Below are 15,487 nucleotides of genomic sequence, written 5' to 3'. Positions count from 1 at the left end.
ACACACTTCACAACCGGGCGAACCAAGCGCTGGAGAATTTAAATCACCTCCTGGACGTCACCTCACCAGGAGTAAGAAAACAAACTGCCATGGGGCCCGCACACCAAAACCAGCTGCAGTCAGCATGCTTCCTGAACCGAGGGTCTGTGGCAGACACCATGGGAAGTGACATCAGTGTCAATCAAAGAAAACTTTCCTCAAACTCTGGAATGCATCTATGTGCCTGTATTTGGATATGGATGCTGCAAACATTTTGATAATGCATAGAAGTGTCCTGTTCCCCAAGCCCAGGACAGGTAATTAGCAATCTCGATTCTGCAGCAAACTTCATGCCCCTTTCCCTTCCATGACTTTTGGATTTGGAATTTCCAGAAAACAAAATGAGATGAATGTCGTACAAGGATAAAAGATTTGAAATCAGGACTGTCTGAAATACCTGGTTGCTGTTTTTGTCAATATAACATCGGGGCTGGACAGGAAAGGTGATGATGAACGTGCCACAGGGCAGTCAGGGGCGAGAGCGGGTGGCAAAAGCCTGGCCTGTCCATGCCCCTGCTAGGGGGTGACTTTAGTGACAGCCCGCCTGGCTGCTCCAAACCACCGAGGACACAGACCAATGCTGGGAGTTACAGGAGCAGCTGAACTAATCAATTTGGAAGGGCGCTTTCAGACTGAAATGCTATATTCTGAGTTTCTGAAAGAATTACACGTTGTGGCCAACCAAAGACCTTGGGAAAAAAAATAGAGATATTAAACCTTCTGACATTCTCCTACTGACAGGGTTTTAAAGTCACTAAAATGTCTGCAGCATGTGATGTAAGAAAAATTTAATGGTGAAAACTGTCTTATACAATATGGGGTTGTGATTTTCATTAAATAAAAAATCAAATAATATTAAATAAATAATAAAAGTAGTTTTAGAAAATTTGTAAGTAACTTAAAAAAGAAAATATAAAGATTCAGTTTACTGAACAGCAAAAACAAAGCCCAAACCACCCTGACACAAATAATGACTTTAAAAATCTTATTTTCATGATAACATTTTGCATTTTGATGTATTTTTTTCCTCTTTTCTAAATGTGTTTGGGACATTTTTTATATATATACAGAATTAAAGTCCTACTATATATGTGTTTTGCCGTCTGAGTGCATTTATCATATTTGATTTAACTATTCCTCTGTTGCCAGACAAATATTTTCGTTTTTACAAATATAAGTAACATTTCCATGAGGAATGAAGGAGAGCCTGCCCCCTCACCCCTGCCCTCCACCTAGCCTCCCACCCACCTCATTTCTAAGTTTTCATTTGGATTGCTTGGTTTCTGCTCTAGTGCAGCTGGCCATTAAGCTCTGTCTTATTTACATAATCATCAGGTTGATTTTCCCAAAACTATATGAGAAATGTAATTTTTAAAGCTTTTCCTTTTCAATTTTTTTCTAGCTGGTATTTCTGTGTCTCCATTTTTCAGGTCAAATTAGTTTTTCCTAAAATGTCCTCTGCACAAAGTACAACGCTGTATCAAGTCCTTTCATTCAAGATTGTTTGATTCCAAGTAAAGAACTCGTTTTTCTGGCAAGGAATCGCCCCCCTTCAGTGAACCTGCCCTTTCGGCAGTGACCAGCCTGGTGTTCACAGCACCTGTGACCTGAACGGCCGCGTGCGGCATCCATGCAACATGGTGTCCTTCCCCTCTTTCTGTGGAATTCATTCCCCTTCAGACCACGACCAGAGAAGCCATGGTGATCTAGCCTTGCGCAGACACCTGGATTTGATACAAAAAGACCTCAGCTCTGAGCCAACCCACACTTACCCTGCACACACAGCAGAGCTCAGAATGGAATTTACCTGGTTTTGAAGATTAATTTAGTAAATCCCTTGGTTTATGACTAAGTGTTCAACAGGAGGGAATACAGTTCAATGTTAAGATGTAAATGCAGGTGACTAGGAGAAAATTCTGAGATGCCCTAAATTAAATTACAGCAGCCAGAGGGTGGTTGGAAGGGATGAGAAGTGTTAATCAGTTAACAGCTGCAGACAGAAACCAACAAAGGTGGTGACATTCCTGAGCAGTGCTGATGCTCTGAAGTAACTTCCAGGTGGCTCGTCCCCAGCTGCTCTAGAGAGAGCATCCTGACACGCGAGCTGCTCACCGCCAGCACACAGGGCACACACTGCTCCCTGACAGACTCCGCTCCCGGCCCAGAACCAGCTGCTTCACCTTCTCCCAACCCCTCCATCTAATGGCAGTTCTTTCAAAACAACTTACATCTTTCTTCCCCAAACTGTTTCCTAATGGCGCCCACCATCTCCAGGAGACTGCACACCCCAGGACCTGCTCCTTCCCTGCCTAGCACAAGGCCCAATAAACCTTTTCTTTTAGAAAAGCTTTCGGCCATGCAAGTTTTTGTTTAACATAGGGTATGCTGGTATCAGGACACTGCTGAAGTAATAGTTTAAGGAATAGTTCATGAAAGCAGAATTATGAAAGTGTATGTATACAAGGGACTACACAAAACTATCAACAGTGGTTACGGTTAGCAGTTGATTCTTATAAGGCTCAGATTGTTTTTTACAATTCTCAATTCTTCTTATAGAAATGCACACACTTTTTCTTAACTTTCTGTAAATGACCAAGTATTACTTCTAAAGTAGAAATTGAAATATATTTTTAAAGGATAGAGTTATTAGCTTAAACATGTTTGAAAATTTTTTAAATAAAAAAGGTTTTAAAACATTCCAGATATTTAATAAACCCAAAATGTCTATTCCTAATAATGTTTGTTCTTCAAAAAAAAATATCACTAAACTGCATGTATCTGAAATATTCTATTTCCCCCCTTAATACTTGTCCTCATCTTCAGGTATAATACAAATGTATACTTTTACAAATTTATTCATTTTACCTTACGCTTTTTATTTGCTGCTTGAATAGTGATCTGCTCAACTACAGCAGCATAAGAACATTATGAAAAATACTAGCGACCCTGGAAATCTTTGCTCCCCAGAATTCTAGAACGTGAGCTGTGTCCACACTTGAAATCCATCCTTCCTTATCTTCCACAAAGGTCGCCTTCGGCTGGGTGTTCCTGAGAGCGGTCCCTGCTGAATCCTGCCTGCCCCTCACCAGCACGGTGTGGCGGAGCGCTCACTGTCCTGCAGTAAAGAACCTCAGGACCTTTCTCTCGCTCCGCGTCCCGCTTCCTATGGTACTGACTGCAGGGCGTTGCCAAGAGACTGGATGAGGTGATGACAACCAACGCAGAGGCTGAGCCTGGAAAGGGCTTGGGAGCCAGCGGGTCGGAGCCCCTTTCCACGACGTGCTGGGCGAGGGCCAGTCGCGGCGCTCTCCCTAATGTCACTCAGCAGACAGAGACTCAGTCCTTCCCGAGGCCGCACCTCTGACTGCTGGGCAGCATTCACTTCTTTTGCATTCGCGTTCCTACTTGTCCCACTGCTACTGTTACCACTGCCAATTTCAGTATGCTTGCACAGAAATCTCATATGTATTACGTCCTTTCATCTTAACAAAAATCTTTGAAGTAGGGAGACCCAAATTGTCATCCCCATTTTGTAAATGAGGAGACAGACTCGGAGAGTTCAGGTAACTCGCCCAGGAGCCCAACTGGCAAACGCCAGCCTACAACGCGGCTGGTCACAAGCCTCTTGACTGTACAGTCATCATGCTGTCCTTTGTCACCAAGTTTTCTTGTGCTGAACCAAACTCTGCTTCCTTGGGGCCCTCCCTCCATTAACGCAGATCACTGTCCTGCGACAAGAACTCCACTGAGGTCCCCTCCCAACTCCTCCAACTTGGGTAGATGTTTAGAAAGAACGTCACAAAATTCTCCAGGATGTTAAGAAGAAACCACACAATTCTACAGTGCACCTGCTTGGACTGGGTTCAGCTACCAGGGACAAGAACCCATGATGCCTGTGGCCACACTGGGAATAAAGTCACCATGGCTGGCAGGGGACCTCACACACACAGCACCACCTTCACTGCACCAGGGGCACTGACAGGGCCGAGCGAGTGCACTCCTCCAGAGGGGACCTTATCTACTGAGAAAGAATTGTAGTCGCGATTTAAATAAGCCCATAAAAACATGCCCAACACATCGTCACTCGTGAATCGCAAATTAAAACCAAACTGAGATGCCGCCACACACCACCCACAGGAACGCGTACAGTTAAGACGACACACAGCACCAGTGTTGCTACTGAGTGACTGAAACTCATACATCACTGCTGCCGAGGCAACAGGAGAGCCAGGAAATCACCGGGAGTCGCTGTCGTCTGGCTGCTAATTCCTAAAATCAAGCAGGCGGGGCTTGAGGAAACGGTTCTTGCTCTGGCTCCAATTAGCCTGGGAACTTAAATGTGTGAACTGCCAGTCCTGCACAGTACCCGCTGTGCCTCAGACATCCAGGCGACTCTGGATGGCTGCTGAGGCCTGAGGACAGACAGAACGTGCATGTATCCAGACCACCTAACAGCCAGAGGATCACCATCGCTGACCAGTCCAGAGGCTAGGAATACAGGACTGAGTCTTCTCAAGAGGGTCCTTCTCGCTCTAAGAACACCTAGCTTGTCTTTCTTATTGGGAACCTCTGGGTATTGCCTAGTTGTGTTTCCGGTTTGCGAACCCTAAGACCCTTGAATGAATCTTTATCACTTCTAGTCAGAGCCTCCAGACTCTTTGAGTTCCTTTGACAAAAGTGATGCAGCCCCTTTGGGAAACAGTTCGGAAGTTTCCCACAAAGGTAAGCACACACTTACAAATGACAAAACAACACAGCAGTCCCACTCCTGGATGAAAACATACATTTACGCCAAGACCTGTATGCAGATGTTTATAGCCGTTTTATTCTTTAATTTTTATCCATGAGAGTCCCAAACTGGAAACAACTCCAAAGTCAACCAATTGGAAGTTTGCTGTGGCAGTTCATGTACTCAAATACTACTCGGTAATAAAGACACTCCAGGAAAACAGGAAAGCAGGACAAAGGCTCAACACAAGCGTGCCTCGGTGCGCTGCTGTCACTGCGAGGGTGTGAGGTCACTGGAGGGAGAAGTGTGAGCGGCTGAGCAGCAGCGGACGTGGACCACACAGCTTGTCTGCTACGCTAAGGCTGAAGTTTGTGTTTTTGGTGAAGGGATAATTTCTACAATTGGGGCAGGACACGGCCAACAGGCAAGTATTGAGATACAATACATACACAAGAAAGTGACTGTTCCCCAGAGCATGAATGACTTCTTCTCCAGGAGCCCTCACCTGTACAGGCAGGCTTGGCAGTCCAAGCCAAGGAAGAGGAGTGAGAATTTTCCGTTCGAATTTTCCAGAGTGTGATTTAACACATAGGATAAGTGAGCCACAGTGGGTTTTATGCCATTTCTGTGTGCTTGCATTTAGATGTACAGGGTCTTTTTCAAAGTTCAGATGAACACATTATTAACGTCAGAGTACTGACTGAACGGACACTATCAGAAATAACAATGCTTTTTCAAGGAATCAAAAAACTATCTCTGGGGGCGGGAGAAGAACACAGTATTTTCTTCTGTCAACAAATAAAGCTTTAATGCTACAGTATTTTACTCCAGGTTTTTCACTCTAAAATATACCTTCATAAGATGAAAGCCATGAAGTTTAACACATCAATGGTTTACAGACAACTCTTCGAGAAAGTAAAGCTTGGCTGAACAAAGCCCATCAGGACGGGCTGGCAATAAGGAGTACGCCAGACGGAAATACACAGTAAGAAGAAAAGCTGGATTGTACCACCTGGCACAAGGCAGAACCAAGGAGGCAGAAGAGGTGGGGGAAGGGGAGCTACCAGGGTACAAGGATGGAGCTTACCACCAAGGCTGCCTTTGCAACAAGCTTGTCCTGGGCGGTCCTGAGCGCTCTGCCCGGCCCGCAGGCTCACAGATGGAGCCAGAGGAGCACGTTGGAGGGGAGAGATGCCCGGCTAAAGGAATCACAACAAACAGGACTGAAGAGCAGACGTGGCGCAATGAATCGGCTCCAATAGTTTGTAACCTCTTCTCCAAGAGCTCGTGACCCACTTGGCCTCACTGAATTTGTGGCTGTGCCGTGTGCGTCTAAACTCAGCACACGTCTGAGGCCCTGTCTGATGTGTTCGCTTCATCCACCTGTGCCCCAGTTCTGGTAACGAGGCTTGTACTGCAAGCCAAAACCCTGGTGCCCATTTCGACTTAAGTCAGATTGAAAAACAGTCCTGCTTGTTCCATGTGTCAATGTCATTTTCTGTTCATTTTCTTGGCACTTCAGTCTTTTCAGAAGTTTCTTGGCTTTGGAATCCTGACTCTGAGTAATGAGCAACTAGATGTAAATTCTATTGCCAAGGGTACTTTCACTGGCTCTAATTAGATGCCAAGTAATTAAAAAAAAAAGTTAAGTACTGTTCATATCAGCAGTGAACTCAAGGTCAAAGTACTGGTTTTATCCTTTTGAAAGAAATAAAGGAATTTACTTTAGGAATGATGAACATTCAGCAACCATATAATGTTAGACAAAATTCAGTCAACTATTTCAAGGGAGAAAAAAGGGAAAAATTCTTTACTTACCACCTTTGTACCCTTGATTCAAGTAAATGTGATTACAATAATAAGGAAATAACTAATAAAACCAACTGGAACTCAGAGGAAGTGTGAAACAAGATTAGGAAAACTTATACATATTAAAGAAATTAATAAATTTTAGGTAAACTCATCGGAACAGACTGCCATTGGGAGGACCCCTTCCTCTCAACACAAACACATGGCTCAAACACGACACGGGTACCTCGGACACAGTGTCAAGCTAGAAATCAACAGGAGAATCTCCAGACTGCAGAAATAAAAGCATGGAAACCGTGGGGCAGTGAGTAGTGAGCAGGAGCAGAAGCCAACACAGCTGACCCCTCCCGGGGGCACGTACAGGTTTGCCAAGGGTAGGCTTGCTTTGCACCACTGCTGGAGAATAACTGATAATAATGTCCCTCCCCGCCCAATTTTCAGTGTCCTGATCAGATGATAAATTGTAAAGTCCTCCTAGCTACAGGACACGTTGAAACCAGTTTCAGGCTTGGGAGTGGGATGCTGGGATGCTGATAAACATGAACGAAAAGTGTCGTGGCTGAAAGACCGAACTACAAACTTCCTGCACACAACCAGGAGTCCTAAGTGGCTGACCTTTTCATGAAATGGAAAAGCTTCAGCCACTGACCCTGCCTCGGACTCTGCAAGGAAGCGTGGGCGGGGTTGAAGGCATCCCCAGGCAGCCAGCACCTCAGCCTGCAAGTAGCTGTGGGGCCCAAATTCACCCTGTGTGCTTGGCTCAGATGAGCCTCGACTGACATACGCTCATTAAAACTCTTCTCCATGTGATGAAACCCACCAGTCTGGGCAGAGGCACATGCGAAACCGGGCTGTGGTTAAGAGTCTACATCCTGAGTACACAGCCAAAACCTCCAAGTCAAGCCCTGCTGCAGAGGAATTTATAGCTTAGAGATTGTAATCCACTTGAGGAAATGAATCACTATGAGAAAGTACTAGCAGACACAACAAACAGAAAGAAGAATTTGCAACCAAGGACAGGAAAAAGCATACAATATAGTCTAAGAGATATTCTGACATAAGTATTTATAAGAAAAGAAAGGATATAAATCACGATGAAGGAACAAGACGGTATTTTAAATAAGCACAGACAGATCTCTCTGTGAAGAAGCCAAATGGAATTTTCTACCAATAAAATATATACTCATAAGAAAAAAAATACTGAAGGAATAGATTTCAAATCTTTTCTATTTAATTAGTTTATCTACAGCTCTAGTGTGTTTTGTTAGTTAACTCAGGAGATAAATTCTTGAATATACAGTATTTTTAAACAGGAAAGAAAGTTAATTCCCTCCCCCCTAGAATTACACAAGGAAGCTAGATGTGTTTTATTCATGCTTTTACAGAAATTGATTCCAAACTCTGGTTCTGAGTTCTGGATGCCATACTAAATTTCGAACATATGTAGCGTGAGTTTGAAGTGATTTCTAATACGGCTCATAAATTACAATAAAAATGCACACACATAAGCATATTCCTCAGTAACCCCCCAAAAGAACAACCCTAACACACATTCAGGTTACAGCAATGCATAGCAGGCCATTAGCTAGTCAGTCAAAGGACTACTTTATGTCATGACTGGTACATATTCTAAAATAAATTTAAGATATAATTATACGTTCACGTTTATGATTCAAGCTAGTATTCTGGGGATGCATAATAATCTGGTTTGAGATTGAGAACAAGGACATATGGTTATTTTAGTAAAACTATATATCTAATAATATCACTATGACATAAATGCAGGTTATTTGTCTTATTTTAAAATAGTTTTATAATTTCAAATGCTTTAAAATGCCAGGTTAACAATTTCTCTTCTTACCAGTAAAACATAAGAATAAGAAATTATGTAATGATGGATATTCAAGTTTTCTTTCCAAATAATCTGAAGTGTAATGCATTTGACATTACAGTTCTTTCTTTCAAATCTATAGCAAATAAACGCAAGATAGTAGTGGATGTTCAACAGGAGTGAGAGTCTTCAAATAAGTTACTGTAACTTGTTAAGTGCCTCTGAAAACCCTGAGATCCATGTCAAGAAGCATTAATAATGAATTTACATACAAAAGAACCACTATGTCATAAAAAACTTTTATTCACTGGGGAGGCCAAATAGTCTTTTAAAACTAAAAGAATAAAGTTAGGAGCAAAATAACAAAAATACATTTAACGTGAAAAAATAAAGGCAGTATCCTTATGAACTTATACTATTTCCCGGCATAAATTGCAATTCTGAAGTCTCTGGGGGGAAATATTCAAAATGGGTCCCTTTCCAAAAATACCTTGCCAGGCATCTTAGAATTTTCTCAGATTTAATTGGCAAACAAGCATTGAAGAGGATAATTAGGTAGAAAGGACATCTATATTTGTTCTAAGCCTTTTTTATGGATAAAATGGAATAAGGGAACGTAACACACTTTGCAAAATGCTGATTGGATAAGTTTATACCAACAAAGGATCGATATTTAAATCAAACAAATAAACAAGTTTGATTTAAGAAAACTGAAACAATCCATTTTTCTCCAGTCCATATTGTTGATAACTGCTAATAAGGCTTAGCTACTATCATCATCCAAATAGATTCTCACACTGGCACTAACCTGACACTTAGCTGGAACCAACTCTAAAACAGCAACATCAGTGTAAATTAATGAATGGAGTTAAACTGTCCTCATATTTAATATTATTTTGATATTAAAAAGCCTAATTCCATGAAAGAAATTAAAATTTTACTGTTTTCTTATGACCCTAATAAGAGGCCAAATATGCCAACAGACCATGGCCAGGTCATATATAAAAGCAGAACCGTGACCCCCAAACTTGTAGCAACCTGCCCAGGAAACAGCCCCTGTACCTGCAATACACAGCCCCAGAAACCAGGCTGTCAGACTTGCAGACTGCTATCTCTAGTGACAATCTGGGAAGCTAAACCACATCTTCTATAACAATCAGCCCCAAATGTCCAGGACTTGATAAAAAAACTGATAGCTTCCCTAATTTTTGTCCATGCTGCCGACTTATTACCAAGCACAGAACGCCAAATACACACCCCCTAACCAGGGATGCCTGGCTCCTTGTCAGCCTGCCTGCCCATAACTTCCGCTGGCCTCCAATCAGGGCACACCCTTTTTTTCTAACTAAAAGCTTTTCCCTGGTCTGCCTCCCTTTGAGTTTCTGCCAAAATGCAAGCATCGGTGTCTGACACCATTTCTATAGCAAGCTCAGAATAATTAGCCTTTGCTTTTCTGATCCAGTTGGTCTTCCTTTATTTCCACAAACCTATACAACAGAAAGTATTGCTAAGATTAATATTTCACAGAGAATTAATAGCTAACAATTGTTGAACCCTTATCATGAACCAGGCACTGTATTAGATTTCTTACATGCACTGCCCAATTTAATTTCACAGTAAAGATAATACCTTCTGATATTGGTACAATATTCATTTTACAGAAGAGGAAACTGACGCTGAGAGACGTTAATTAACTTGATACACAGGTAATGAGTAGTTAAGCAAGGAGTGAAAGAAAGACACGTTCCAAAGAGGGTAACTCTTAACCATGCTACTAAACTCAATTTGAAATATGGTGACAGCTGCATGTTTCAACTGCTTTCATAAGAAAATAGAAAACAACACAAAATTAACAGTGTCTCCATCTCATGCATGACTGAATAAAATATTGTATGATAGAAGAGGAAGAGACTTTGGAATTCACTTACACCAATCTCCTCTTTTTATAGATTGCGTAACTGAGGCTTAGAGAGGTGAAGGTATCACGCCCAATATTATGACATCTATTGAACAGAGACAAGGCAATACTACAACCCAGATCTTCTGACTCCCAGCCCAGATAGCCACATGCCTCCTGGGAGAACATTTGCCTGGGGAGATTTATAACTCCACAAAGACTTTATGCAACTATGTAACGCCAGCACATTCCAAACACATATTATATAACACGGCTAAACACATATCTTTTGTGGAGACAATGAACTAAATGTGATTTAAGAGGCCATTGAAGCTCAACAAATATTTACTAAGTGCTAACAATGAGTTAGGGCACGGTTTCACTTAAGTTTCACTAGTGAACAAAACAAAAAAGAACCCTATCTTATTGGTTCATGTTCTAGTAGGAAGAAACAAACATTACACAATAGATATATTAAGTAGGCAAATTATACAATAGGTTAGAAGGTAATACGTGCTACCATAAACACAGAAGTAGAGCAAGGTTAGATTGGGAGTACAAACTTGGGACAAGGAGAGCAGATTTTAATTTTACATAGGGTGATCAGGGGCAGCCTCAGTGAGAAGGCAATGTCTGAGTAGATTCTGACAAAGTGAGAGAGTTAGTCCTGTGGATGTGGTAGGAAGAGTGTTACAGGCAGAGGGAACAGCCAACACAAAATCCAGAGGAGAGAGTGCCCATGTTTGGAGAGAACAGCATGGGGGGCACTGAGAATATATGCTGAGACCAGAACTGTAAACCAATATATGTCTAGGGGGCTTCTGACACTGAATTAACTTTATCAATGACGTATAAACTACGCATTCCCTATTCATTATAACTCTACAGTATCAAGTCAAAGAAGTGAGTGTACAATAGTCCCCTCCTTACCTGTGGTTTCGTTTTCTGTGGCTTTAGTCCCCTACGGTCCGAAAATATCAAATGCAAAATTCCAGACACAAGCAGTTCGTAAGTTTTAAATTGCATGCCATTCTGAATAGCGTGATGAAATCTCTCGTGGTCCCACTCTGTCCACCTGGGATGTGAATCGTCCCTTTGTCCAGTGTACATGCTGCATTAGCTCCCCACCCGTTCGTCACTTGGTAGCCCTCTCAGTTATCAGATCAACTGTCAGGTATCACAGTGCTTGTGTTCGAGTCACCCTTATTTTACTTCGTAATGGCCCCAAAATGCAAGAGTAGTGATGCTGGCAATTCAAATATGCCAAAGAGAAGCTCCAAAGTGCTTCCTCTAAGTGAAAAGGTGAAAGAAAAAAAAATCGTATGCTAAGATTGCTAAGCTCTATGGTAAGAATGAATCTTCTATCCACGAAATTGGGAACAAGGAAAGAGAATTCTTGCTATTTTGCTGTCATACCTCCAACTGTGAAAGTTACAGCCACAGTATGTGTGACTGACGCTTAGTTAAGATGGAAAAAGCATCATACTTTATCACAGGTAAGTAAGTATAGGAACAAAATAGTATATCCGAGGTCTCAGGCATCTGCTGGGGGTCTTGGAACACCTCCCCCCGGGATGAGACAACTACTGTAGTTCTTTCTCAGACTGTCACTATATTATGACTATCAGAACAAAAAGTGCTTTGAAGCTCTCATCTGTTTTGTCAATTCAATCAGTTGTGTTGTGTAAAAATTGCACGTGTATTGTATGTTAATGATTTGAATCATGTGCTGAAGTCCCTTCACCAGACTTTAATTCCGTCAGTAGTGGTGAGGATGGGAAGGGCAGAAAGGGCTGTACCTGGGCACTGAGGTTCCTTAATGCTCTCCGTGATGTTCACATGCAGCCACGGTTGAGCAGCACTATTCCAGCAGCTGTGGAAAAGAGAAGGCTTTTCTCATTCCCGCTCTCAGCGTGCTCATTATCCTCGCAGCTCCAGTTCACGTCAGTGCCAACCACACCAGAAACTCCAAAACCACAAATCCCCTGCACAGAAGTCCTGGGACCCCTCCCGGCCACCCCACCGGAGGGGAAAGGCAGGACAGGCCACATTTCTCCTTTGCTGCCCCATTCACGAGCTCCCCACAACACCAACAAACAAGACTGGTGTGGATGTCAGATGACTGAAAAGTTTTGTGTCAGAGGACAGGTGAGAGAAGAGGGGAGCCACGTGGTGGTATCAATTGCATAACAAAACTTATTAAGAACAAGTCCGTCTAATATTTAGTTTCACATTTTGGCATTGTCATGGTAGAAAATATTCTGTCTCTCCAAATCTTGTTTCATTTTATGTGTGCCTGGCACATCTTTGGGACACAATAGCTATTTCTTATATGAATGAATGAATGAATGAATGAATGAATGAATGAATGAAAGAGGGCTGAACACAAAAAGCCCCCAACCCATCCTTTCTCAATCCCTCCAATCTTGTTCCCAGAGGCAATGACACTGACTTCACAGCTACTCTCTTCTCTCAAATAATGCACTTATGCTGCTAGTTCTGGATGGATCAATGTTAGATTTTGCATACTCACTTCCTGCCAAGATAGATATGAATTTTACTAAAATAACCACCCCAAATTTCTCTCCCTGTTCACCTAAGCAATTATATCACTACTGTTAGCTTTTCCATTGATTACATGTATTCTTAAGCTCCTTTTTCTTGTTTCAACCGCAAGCAATATCTCTTCACTTTGTCAAATAAGAATACTGTATCCCAGACCCTTCTTATTACCCCTCTTGCTCTTCTACAATTAACATTTACAACCTGCTTCGTAACCGTAGGTAAGGGATTCTTGCTGTCTACAGCTGGACTGTAAATTTGGAAATCAGAATCTACATGTGTACATAAACACTGTTTTCTGCCCAGGCAAGTGCTATTCTATGACTATATTTGTTTGGCTGTACACGTTTTGTCATATGCCCTCACCCCAACTGGACTTTTAACAGCCTTTTTACTTTTTTACTTTTACTTTGAATTGTCTACTTTTATGGCATCATTACAATAGGTTCTTCTCACATTTACAGGATACAATCACAATCACACCTAGAGACTCTTTTTTTTTTTTTTTTTTTTTTTTTAACAAGAGGTTCTTACAGCCCTGCAGTCTTTCGGTTTGGATGAGTGGCTCTCAGACCTGCTGCAGAGCTGTCGTTCTGGGACTTACCTTTGTTGATTTTCTGAATTGGTTCTATCGTTCATAGAGCCAACCTGCTCCAATTTCTCGGATAATTCCCTTGTTTTGCCAGCCCACATTCTCAAGTAACATCCTGAAAAAGAGTATTTGAAAGATAAAGCTTTCTCAGTTTATGTTTAATTTCCTTTTTTCATTCTACCCCCATATTTTATCGATAGTTTTGCTTGGTATAAAATTCCAAGTTCACAGTCATTTCCCCGTGGAACTTACAGGGCATTGCTTGTCTCCTAATATCCAGTTCTGATGATGAGAAGCCTACCGCCAGCCTGATTCTCATGGCTTTATGGGGGAACCTGTATTTGTTCTCTGAAAGCTTTTAGCATCTTCCCTTTAGTCTTGCAAACCTTAAATTTCATATGCACACATGTAGACTTTTTGTTTCTCCCACTTAGTAGATAATAGGTCTTATACATTTGCACATTACTGTCTCCCTTTAGCGCTGAAAACTTTTTTTCTTGTAAGTTTCATCGAACTATTTGCTTTGTTCTATTTGGAACTTTATTCTGATGTTGAAAACCTTGATCAATGCTGCATGACTTATCTCTTGTCATATTTTTTGTCTCTGACTACTGTTCTCTCCTTTTCTCTAATCTTGTAATAATGCAAATAGAGCCTAGAAGTTGACCTTACAGTAGTGAGACAGAGAAATGAGTGGTAAATGTTAGGAAAGGGAAATCTTCCTCTACCTTTGAGGTTATTTTGGCTGGGCTAATCAAATTGACAGATTAGCAGGAGAAAAAACAATTTAAAGTTTAATAACAGGTATCTCCTGTACACATGGGAGAAACCCAGGATCACTGAGTAACTTGCCAAAATGGCGGAAGCCATCACCTTAAATACCATCTTCAACTATAGACAAGGTCTTGTGGGCAGAGAGTCAGGTATGGCAGGTCACCAGGCAAAGCACAGGACACAAGGCTAAGGTTGTTCCCCGGATTTAAGTTGGTGCCACCTCTCGAACGAGGATGGCAGGCCTGGTACAGTGAGGGAGACACCATCACAGACGGAGCTTTCACTTGTAAACGTAAATGTCCTTTACAAAGGTACCGCCTTCTTGGTTTTCAGAGCTTCTCCATGTCTGCTGTTCTTAAAATCACCCAGCCTAAAATAATCAATATCCCAAGGAGGCATATTTGGGGGTGGCAAACTGCTCCCCTCTCTAAGTCATGCTTCTCCCTTCCACTTAGTCCCAGGCTTATCCACCATCAGCCCCGCGGGCTCCGTGCACCGGTCATCACCTCTTACGGGTGTGTCCCTCTCACTTTATTCACCATTGGAAAATGCTGCAAGAAAACTCAGTGAAAACAGGCGGGAAGGAAGAGTCGTACAAAGTGCGTCGGAACATTCCTCGTGTGGGAACATGTCAGGCCTCTGTAAGGGCACCGCTTTCAGGAACGCAGGTCCCTCACAGGGACAATGTTGTGAGTATTCACAGAGAAGTAAGTCCACGCTTCACTTTCTGAAGCAGCATCACAGGAAGATGAAGGCCAACCTGCCAGTAAGTCAAGGAGGACAGACAGAAAACTAAAACAGTGCACACCTGGGTATCCACGCTCTCCTGGCGCGTAACCCTGGACGCAGGCTGCGCCCCACCTAATCTAAGGCACCTGCCAGGGCACGTCTGTTCAAGGGCAACCGGAGGGAGAACTGGAGAACAAGGAACTATCCGAGGAGAAACGGCGCCTCCGTACCTCACGGGAAAAAGCAGGAGCGCGGGGAGGGCTGCGGCCGCCCGGTCCCGTCGGCGCGCACCCCCGGCCGGGCCCTCCCGGGGCGGCCTCGGCAGCGCGGGGCGGGGCTGAGCACCTGGCTTTCGGCGGCGGCGCGGCGGCCCTCAAGCCCTCAAGCCCCGGGCGTCCGCGGGCCGCGCGCGAGCTGCAGCCGGGAGGCCGCGGCGGCTGAGGCGACTGAGGCGGCCTCGGGTGCGGAGCGCGGTCGCCGCCTCGCCCGCCGCCCCTGCGCGTCCGCCGGCCTCAGCGCCGCGAG

The 15,487-nt window shown here is 43.1% G+C and overlaps 1 protein-coding gene across 6 annotated transcripts in view; it reads right to left on the bottom strand.

The window, feature by feature from the left end:
- The window catches only part of MMP16 (matrix metallopeptidase 16), a 605,275-nt gene extending 589,809 nt beyond the window's left edge, over nt 1–15,466 (bottom strand). For 2 of the 6 annotated variants that reach the window (XM_074318982.1, XM_074318986.1), the window contains exons 1-3: nt 15,193–15,466; nt 13,472–13,574; nt 12,105–12,178 (exon numbers count right to left, since the gene is read on the bottom strand). The gene's annotated coding sequence lies outside the window, so the exon portion shown is untranslated. Of the gene's footprint in view, nt 1–12,104; nt 12,179–13,471; nt 13,575–13,711; nt 15,000–15,041; nt 15,168–15,192 lie in introns of those variants that run through there. The other 4 variants (XM_074318989.1, XM_074318988.1, XM_074318983.1 and 1 more) reach the window with 3 other exon arrangements.
- Nucleotides 15,467–15,487: the final 21 nt, after the last annotated feature.

This window comes from Rhinolophus sinicus, linkage group LG14, assembly GCF_036562045.2.
Source record: "Rhinolophus sinicus isolate RSC01 linkage group LG14, ASM3656204v1, whole genome shotgun sequence".
In the NCBI taxonomy this organism is placed as follows: domain Eukaryota; kingdom Metazoa; phylum Chordata; class Mammalia; order Chiroptera; family Rhinolophidae; genus Rhinolophus; species Rhinolophus sinicus.
This window is presented reverse-complemented; position numbering and strand designations above follow the sequence as displayed.